The 6,905-nt window shown below is 36.5% G+C and overlaps 1 long non-coding RNA gene across 1 annotated transcript; it reads right to left on the reverse strand.

Moving 5' to 3' along the window:
- Positions 1-2,310: 2,310 nt before the first annotated feature.
- LOC145733480 (uncharacterized) lies at positions 2,311-4,182 on the reverse strand. The gene is made up of 3 exons (XR_014179219.1): positions 3,937-4,182; positions 3,777-3,848; positions 2,311-2,574 (listed from the first exon to the last, which is right to left on the reverse strand). It is a non-coding gene; the product is annotated as an uncharacterized LOC145733480 (long non-coding RNA).
- Between the last annotated feature and the right edge of the window lie 2,723 nt (positions 4,183-6,905).

The following is a 6,905-nucleotide window of genomic DNA, read 5'->3' on the forward strand; positions in this document are numbered from 1 at the left end:
CCTTATTTGATGTATAGACAATTTGCTTTTTGTTGATGAAGACCTATCCAGAGGGCCGTAATACTGAAATAAATTGTAAGGGCCAGAAAATACGACCTTTTTTATTGTCGATCGGTTTTTCTTCTGGCACAACGTATACTTTTACTGCATTTTCAGGCTGGCCAAATAAGAAATTACCAAAAAAAGAAATAAGTCGCAATGTATTTGGATAATGGTCAACCTTTTTATGTGTACAAGATATGATATTATTTTTTCTGTTCTACAACTGTCAAAAAGTTTCGTTAAAAGGGAAATATGACATGTGACAGAAAATAGGTCCGTATAACGGGATAAACCACCGCCCTCTATACTAGAAATCCTAAAATGTCACTTTTTTGTTTTATACACAAACGTATGCATTCGTTTTCACGCTCCATGGACCGAGCAGAGCTTTTTTGACGTCACAATGACGTAATTTGACAGTTGTTGTTGCTAAATTACGTCATCGTGACATTAAAAACGCTCTTCTCGCTCCATAGGGCTTGAAAACGAATGGGGCCGCAGTAAAAAATATATTTTTTTTAATTGTTTCGTGTAGTTGATTGCAAGTTGTGAGTGAAAAATCAAAAAAAGGTTCATTCCTGATCCAGATATGTATAGATAGAGCTTTTTTATACACAATCAAGTCCAGCCTAAACAAATTGGTTAGAACATTTGTCCTGGAAAGTACAACACAAAGCAAACTAGTTTAAACACTGTTCAATGTAAGAAAATCTGTAAATCCTTGAAACTACGTAAGCAAAATTGGTAAATGGTTCTTATGTTATTACCAAGAACATTCATTCAAAATTATTTTTGTTACTCTCACATTGAAGGATGCTTTAAAATGTAACTCACATACCTGTGCATGTAACAAGTACCTAATAAATTTACTGTACTAGAAAGCACTTGTACCTACCATTGAGTATAGTGTTGGAGTAAAATCATCCCACTTCAAAGTGTCTTACGCAAATAACCTCAAGTTTTGATTTTGAACCGTAAAAATGCATCTAATCCTCAAAAAACTCAATTTCCACAATACAAACAAACGCAAACTGTCACCACTATTTCCGCCATATTGGAATTTTTGACAAACACCTTCTAATAGACTTTCTAGTATAGTAGGCGGTGGATAAACCCAACAAATCGAATTAAGCTAATTTTTGGCGCATATTTTAAGGAATTTCAGTGGCACCAAACAACATAACATTCCGCTCACTCTAATTAAATAAAACCTTTTGCAAAAATTTACATTTCAAGTTTACACCAATCAGGTTAGCCTTAATCCGGTTGACAATTGACATTTAAATTATTCCAGGACGGTTTGCAGAGCCATCTGGATTGATTCGCCAAAGGTATGCGAACGGGTTCAGCAAAAAGGTTAAGCGCTTATTAAACTGGCATTTCCGCCACAAGACAAAGTGGTACTGAACGATTTATGGGTACCTTGGATTGAATAATTGTCGAGAAACGAGTAGTCCTTGAAACATTGTTTTATTTAATTCCTCACTGTGCATAATCACTTTGGTAATTATTATAATGAAACTGTTGTAGTTTTTTTTTTCTTCGTCCTTCGTCAGTTGTTACCTCGATGTTAATTAAACTTGAAGCGGTTTCAACCCTTCTCCAGGTAACCAGTGACGTCATATAATGTCTTGTTCATGTCGATATTCAGTCTAGATTGTGTTTTCTTAGTATTTTGTGTTGCAATTGCATTGGCAAATTTTTTTTCATACACAACACTAAAATACTCCTACTAATTAGAGAAGGATGACATCAGTTTAACAAGGGTAACTAACGAGACAGAGCTACATTGTCCTCATGGAAGGAAGGAACTAGGGAATAACAGTGAAACGTGACACGTATCCTTCTAATTGTGGGTCCAATTATTATTAATTGCTCCCCATGTAAATTGGATAAGAAAAAGGAAACGCCCTATTAACATTTGTCATTAAAATGGTGATTATTTCTAGGATAGTAACAGAAAAGCAAATGGAAAATATGCGGCTTAAAATAGGACATAAATTGTGTTTCAATTGCCAGCATTATTGTTATAAAAACTTTGACAAATTGACTAAAAAAACCTCGAAAAAAACTCTTTTTACAACTGATTAAATTTGAACAAATTAAAATGCATAGGAGCGCATATAACAATGGGCAATTAAAAGCAACCCGTCTTACTAATTATCCATTTCCTGCTGGATTTTATCATTCAGTTTATCATACGAAACTTGAAATTGGTTTAAGTTTCTCCTTTTGTTTAGGGTATTTTTATGGAATTCAAAACAAAAGTTGTTACTAATTTTCGTTTTTTTTTTAACTAGTTATATAGGTAATATTGTATATTTATTTTTGAATTAATCCCCGACGATTAATAATTGGTCCGGCAATTAGAGGGCTACGTGCTGCATTCCCAATCGCATTCTCCAACCCACGCGATTGTGCGCCATTTCCTCTTCCACACGTCTTCTCTCTTTTTCTCTCTCTCTTTTCCATCCTTTGGACTTCTTCAACATACTTGCTGTCCTTGTTGCACGTGTAACCGGTTTGGAACATCTAGATGACGATGATCCTCATAAATTATAATGATAACCCAAATCTTGATACCGATTGTGGTTTCCATATACTTGAGATTTTTTTGTTGTTATTTTCGAAATACATACATCATTTTCGTTTTACTTCTTACTGTCAATGTGATGGTTGGGTCAGAAATTAACTCTATATTATCATCGTAATTGCAAAGTTTTGTGAATTTTTGGCGTATAAACATGGTTCTTTAGGGCATCCTAAATCATTGACCTTCGCAATTGCACTCACTGGTAATAATGCAAATAAATGCCCATTTACAATAGACAATTAAATGAGTCCCCTGAAATATGGAAGCGTGTAAAACAGGTTTTCGTTGTATAGTGTCTATTGAAATTATTTGAATATAGTGCTAATTACGACCAATTAGGTGTACATTATGGAGCCATTGGACTTCCGGATTAGTCTTTAAAAATTATAGCACAGCCTCTGGTTAAACTTTGTTTATTAAAAAACAATTCAGTAAAAATGTTTGCTTTATTGAAAAATAGAGTTTGTGGGTTTTAAATAAAAGTAGAATTAATTTCAAATCGCCTGTCTAATTTTATAGACAATAGGGCAAACAAATGCCCTTACTGTACTACAATGGGCAATTAAATGAATCCCTAAAACATGAAAGTCAGTAAAATGGGCCGTATTGTAATTGCCACTTCAATAGGGGACTTATTATCAATTAGAGCTTTATTATGTTCATACTTGAATGTCGATTTTCCCCGTTTTGTGGATCCAATCCACATATTTTGTGGATTTTCAACCTTAATTAGACAAAAAGTTGATGTTTTATAAGACGAGTTTTAAAAAAATTGGCATTATGTTCAGTAGACATGTGCAGTATTTGCGTAAATTACAGAATTGTGTCTAGTTCGTGATTAGTCAAAAAAGCTGAAAGCTGCTTTTTTTGACCAATCACAAACTACCCACTGTATTGAAATTTACCCAAATGCTGCACATGTAAACTTTGTATAATGGTTAAAGAAAGATGGCGTTCTTCTGATATTTGATAATTGCTTACATTCTAAACAAAGGTCTTAGTCTGAGTGTGTGATAATAATGGTTGTTTTTTTTTTACTTATATCTTTTTATGTAATACAAGTTACATATTAATCATCATTAAAATAAAGAAATTTTTGATTGAGATTTTCTCTCTAGTGATGGAAAGTAGTTTTACTCACCGCTCTGTCAAAAGCTTTACCATGGCAACCGGACCCAAACAATCACTAGTCGAGAAACGTCACGGTGATTATCTGGACGTGTTAAAGGTTAAACGTGTCATTGTTAGTGTTGTGTATAAAACTAAATGGTTAGTAATATAACAAAATGAATGGAACGTACTTGTGTGAGGAGTAAAACCTCGGTAACAAAAGTCGTAAACGAATTGTACAACTCCTAACTACTGCACTGGCTTCGAACCGTGTTGAAAACTACTCACATCACTGACCCGACTGGCTTACTACACACAATCACTAAAATTCATCTTTGTCGAGAAGACCGAACACACTGCGAGGACTAAGCGAGAGTGTGGTGGTGTTTTTTTTTTCTCTGTTACGAAAAGTGCGAGCCAAACACTAAAAATTAAAAACGCATTTCGAGCGTGCTTCATAAAACCAGCAAACGTAGGACGCCAGACAAAATACTCATTTGAAAAGCAGCAGAGAGACCGTCTAACCAGTTCCGAGCGTTAACGAACTCACTCGTGACGAAAAGTAAAAGCTCCGACACACAACCAACCGAAGCTGTTGGTCTACTACTGAAAACTGAAACTGAACTGAACGAAACCGAACTACACTATACGAAACGAACGAGGAGAACAGCCAAAAGCGAGCTTCGAGCTTTCGAGGGAGAGTTATATTGAAAAGCAATTTGTGAATTGTTCAAGTAGACTAGACGAGGCTTCTCTCTCTCTACCCTTAGAGAGCGGCGCAAGGGTGAGTTTAGCGGTGGGGTCTAATCGTATAATTGCGTCCATTAATGAATTATGAGAAATGTATTGTTATCGATTTCGCAGTACTTCTCCATCTAAATTGCACGGACTATACACTTAGAGAAAACTAAATAATACAGACAGTGGTTTCAACAGATGCAGCGTTCCAAACAAAGAAAAATAACAGCAAAAGTACCTAACACCATCACAATGTTCAATTCAGGTAAAAGACCCTTACCTAGGATCACACTGAACAAATACCGTCATTTCATTATTTTTGAAACCCTATGGATAGTAAATTACGACAGAAATCTAGTGGATTGAGGTCTGGAGGTCATGGGGGCCAATCAGTCTACTTAATTGTGTAATAGCCTCTATTGTAACTGAGAATGTTCTCCTCTGTGGTAATTTCCCTACACCGACTTAAAAAAGAGAGACAATCTTAGTATGTAGTAACCATTTAAGCTGCATAAACTAATTCGAAGCCTTTGAGGTATCTAAAACATACATACTAAGTAAGTGACAAAAATTGAGCACACTATTTAGAAGTCTTAACAAAAAGTGGACACGACGCTGTACACTATCAAATAATAGTAAAATAAGATAAATTGGGTAATCTTAAATGTTTATTTTATTAATAATGACAAAGAAAAAGTAATATTTTAAAGAAAAAAAATCAAAGGCGGGTGATTGTGGAGATTTATTATTTTATAACAAACAACAGGTTTTAGCTCTCTGAACTGACACAATGGGCGTGGTCTTTCTAATAGTAATTATATAGGATAGCATGACACGGAGTGTAGAACAATAGAACGAAACAGCCAAAAAAAAACAACAATCCTCAACTGACAATTAGTGACTTTGATGGTCTCTGGCAAAGTTGGTAAGTCACTTTAACCGAACATTTATTCGATGAAGAGTCCACGTCACAATGAAGTCGAAGAGGACGGAAAAATGTTGTTCCAGAGTAGAATTTTGCAGGGCTTAATAACACACGCCCTCTTTAAAATAAATTAAAGCCCCTATTAATTTCCCTTCCCTTTGTGGCCGCTCGTTTTCATGAAGCGGCAATACTTGCAAAAATCGATGCGGCGCTCGCCGGCTCCACTAATTACAAACGCCGTTTCTAATTAACGATATATAGGAAATTGTTCTGCAATACCTTGAAGTGGCAGCTCCGATGCGAGCCCATGATGCATTTAATTAACAGATTACTAATTAAGTTGATCGAGTAATTTCATAACAGAAAATGTACCTTTAAATTTGGAGCGGGATATTGTTCGGGGTGGATTATATTACGTTACGTAATCAGCTTCAAAACGAACGACCAACTTAATTAGTTGTAGTTTTTTGCATTCGTATTAACGTTACTTGTCTACAGAGTCTGCTGCTATCGCCCATATCATTTGGCTTTTAGTTTAAGTCGCTACAAGTCCAGGAATTTTTCCTTTCGGGAAGTTCCCAGAGTTGCATTAATTGGCGTCCCCTGTACTGGAAAAAGGATGCCCCCGCTGACGGAGGGGCTCTTCTGGCGCTCTTGTCCTCCATTTCTTCTTTCTTCGTCAGCTCGTCCATCTTTGATGGAGGAGTTAGGGTCAGATGAGTGGGGAATGATTTTCCTTCTTTTGCGTAGGCAAAGCGGGGGAAAGTGCCAGGAGTGCAGTAAGAGCCCAGTTAGCACCGGGTTAACTGCGGAATGGTTCTACCCAGATTTTGAGAACAAAATTCTAGCCACCCGTGGGGAAGGTCTCTGGGAAAGTTGCGGTCCTCATCTTATAAACCATTTAACGCCGCCAATATTCTTTGGCAGGGAATGCGGCCTCAGATATAGATGGCTCTCAAGCAAGACTACTGCTTTTTACCCTCCCATCCCAGGAAGTCGCTACAAGTCCAGGAATTTTTCCTTTCGGGAAGTTCCCAGAGTTGCATCGGCATCCTCTGTCCTGGGAAAAGAATGCCCCCGTTGACGGAGGGGCTCTTCTGGCGCTCTTCTTGTCCTCCATTTCTTCTTTCTTCGTGAGCTCGTCCATCTCTGGTGGTCCTGGCAAACTATAAGATGTCTTAAACAGCCGGCTTTCGTCCGAGTTAGTGGGTACCATTTACTATTACCAAAGAACCTTATTACTAACTACTTATTACTACCCTAACTATATACCGAATAAATCTTTCAATTTTTGTTCCAATTTATGTATAATTCAAATAGTTATTTGCTTTGGATCTATAACATAGTAATTGTACCACTTATCATCTAATTTGATAGTGTTGCAAAGCGAGACTACCATTTCCTGATAGATAAGATAACCAGGGACCGTAACCAAAAGCAAACACCGTATATTGTTATTTACTTTTGCTATTTCTGACAGTTTGTGAGAAGTTTTCT

The sequence above is a fragment of the Ips typographus genome, linkage group LG9, assembly GCF_016097725.1.
Source record: "Ips typographus isolate SLU linkage group LG9, UJ_Ityp_2.0, whole genome shotgun sequence".
Taxonomy (NCBI): Eukaryota; Metazoa; Arthropoda; class Insecta; order Coleoptera; family Curculionidae; genus Ips; species Ips typographus.